We start from the raw sequence: 2408 nt of genomic DNA, 5'->3' as shown, positions 1-2408 counted from the left end.
CCCCTAAGGCCGACCAGGCTCCCCAGCACGAAGAGCAGAGACACAGGGAGACTGGCCACCCACTGAGCAGAGGTAGCCTGGGCGGCTCGTAATGGAGGCTCGGGGGGGCTCAGCCTCCCCAAACCTTGCGTTGCCAAGGGGACAGTGGGGCCCATGACTAGGGGCCCTGGCCAAATTGGGCCCCCCTGGGAAAGTCTCCCCCATGTCAGCCCCAGGGCTGGAGGAGCTCCCACTCCCTGCTACGGCCCGGGGGCTGCAGCAGGGCACAGAGCTTCTCTGGTCTCGGGGCCGCAGCGGGGCTGGGGTAAAGGAGTGACTGGGTGGGGCCAGTGGGGGAAGGGGTGGAACAGAGGTGACAGTGGATGGGGCCGTGCGTGGAAGGGGTGGAAGGGGGCGGAGCCACAGATAGAAGTGGGGGGGGGGGCAGGGTTCCGGTGCTGGGGCCCCCGCACTTGTTCTCCCTTTCCCTGGGCTTTGGCATCACTAGCCCCTGCTTAGCGAGTAGGGGTCAGTGGTCCCCAAAATGTGGGGTGTGACTCCTAGGGGGACACAGAGGAAGATTGATGGGGGCACCTCAGGGCCCGAGCCAGACCCCATGGAGGGCAGAGAGGGAGCAACACTCAGCCCCACTCTGTCCTAGCTCTTCCCCAACCCCACCCTCAGCCTGGGCCCCTGGCTCCCAGCCCGGCCTCGACCCCCTTACCCCTGTCCGCTCCCCTCTCCCCAGCAAACAACGGCGCACTCCCAGCCCCGGTTCTCGACCGCGGCTTCCGAGGGGCCACAGCCATAGATATGAGGGCGCAGTGTGAAATGTTTGGGGACCACTGGGTTAGGGTGACGTCCTCAATCACTTCTCTGCAGTCCAATGAAAGCGATTCCTCCCCCACCCACCCCTCCGTCAGGACGGCCTAGGTACGTTCTGCTGCCCTTCACTCGTACAGGAAGGAGAATAACATTCATTCCACTCAATCCTAAAGTGATTTGCAACCCACCACCATCCCAAACTGGTCATTTTGGGGAAGCGGCCCCATCATGCTGCATAGCTAGGCAGAGTAGGGGTGTCTATGTAAACACAGCCTGTTCCTGAAGTCTTCCCCCAGCTCCTCACTAGATGTGAGGGGGGAGCTCATTCAGACCCTGCTTATGCTTAGTATTTAAAAACTTCTTAGTGTCCCTATCTCTGCCAGCCTTAGATTTCTCCTCCTGTCCCTGTTTTAGCAGCTCAGATGAGGTGGCCGAGTGGTTAAGGTGGTGGACTGCTAATCCATTGTGCTCTGCACGCATGGGTTCAAATCCCATTCTCATCGGATGTATTTAGTCTTCACTCTCCTTTATAGACAACCATCTCCCCCCTTGGTACAATGACAGATCAAACAATGTTGCTTCTTGCAAACAAAAGCCTTCTCAGAATCTCAGCTGCACCCCCTGCTTCAAATAAAATGTCTAAATCCCAGATTTCTAAAAAAAAATTCTCTAGTCCTGCATTATTTAGTTTTTATCTCAAAAGGGAACAGCCTCATAATTTCCCCCTAACACCCTGAGACCTCCCCAGATAATTAAAATACCTCCATTCTGAGCAAGGTCACAACAGTGAACCAGAGCTAGTGTCTAGGCCAAGCTGGTCTGAAGGAGGCAACTCAACCATCTTCTCTTGGCAAGGTCTGACTGAGAAAACAAAATTCCCCAAACTGAAAATTTTCTGCTGAGAAACCACTACTAGTCTGTTTGGGGACTTTGGTTTGAATGTACTATTATTATTCTCTTCTGATTTCTGAATCAGTTTTGTCATCCAGGTGTGTTTCCAGCTGTTGAGTTGTGGGGGAGAGAGGCCAACTCATGATGTCTCTACCCCCATTTCATAGTTTCTTCCAACTGGCTAGGAAGTCCCTTTGCTAGGATGTGAGTCAAGCAGTGCCCATTGTCGCTGTGCTATCTCGGAGAAGTCTGCATTGTACACGGTTCCTGGGATAGTCCTTGGGAGTGTGGATCCCTTTAATGGGCCAGCAGCGGGTCTGGCTCCTCCATTGTCACACCTGAAAGGCTGGTGGGGGGCATTTCCCAACCTCATCTCAGTCACACACACAGAGCAAAACTTCCCAGCCAATGCTACACACACAATCCAACCCAATATTAAGGTTCAACAGACCAAGACTTTTGAAATGACACCTCACCAGGCAGACTTTGTACAAACCATATCATCATTATAGGAGAGTGGTGAATATGGGGCTTCCAGGGTGCTGCTTTGAGCACAGCGAGCCACCCATTGGCTGACATTGCAATGGAGACATACCCTGAGAGTCCATCTCTCCTGGGATAAAGATGGCAGCATGGCTGGCCTGGACCATCTGACCTCATGGAGCTAAAGCTGAGAGGCTAAAAACTGTGGTGCAGATATTTGTGTTCACACT

The 2408-nt window shown here is 53.9% G+C and overlaps 1 non-coding gene across 1 annotated transcript; it reads left to right on the top strand.

The window, feature by feature from the left end:
* The first annotated feature begins 1225 nt into the window (after positions 1-1225).
* Positions 1226-1307, top strand: TRNAS-GCU. Its single transcript has one exon. It is a non-coding gene; the product is annotated as a tRNA-Ser (tRNA).
* The last annotated feature ends 1101 nt before the right edge of the window (positions 1308-2408 follow it).

This window comes from Mauremys mutica, chromosome 4 (assembly GCF_020497125.1).
Source record: "Mauremys mutica isolate MM-2020 ecotype Southern chromosome 4, ASM2049712v1, whole genome shotgun sequence".
Classification (NCBI taxonomy): domain Eukaryota; kingdom Metazoa; phylum Chordata; order Testudines; family Geoemydidae; genus Mauremys; species Mauremys mutica.
The sequence above is the reverse complement of the archived record's forward strand: the minus strand, read 5'-3'. Positions and strand labels throughout refer to the sequence as shown.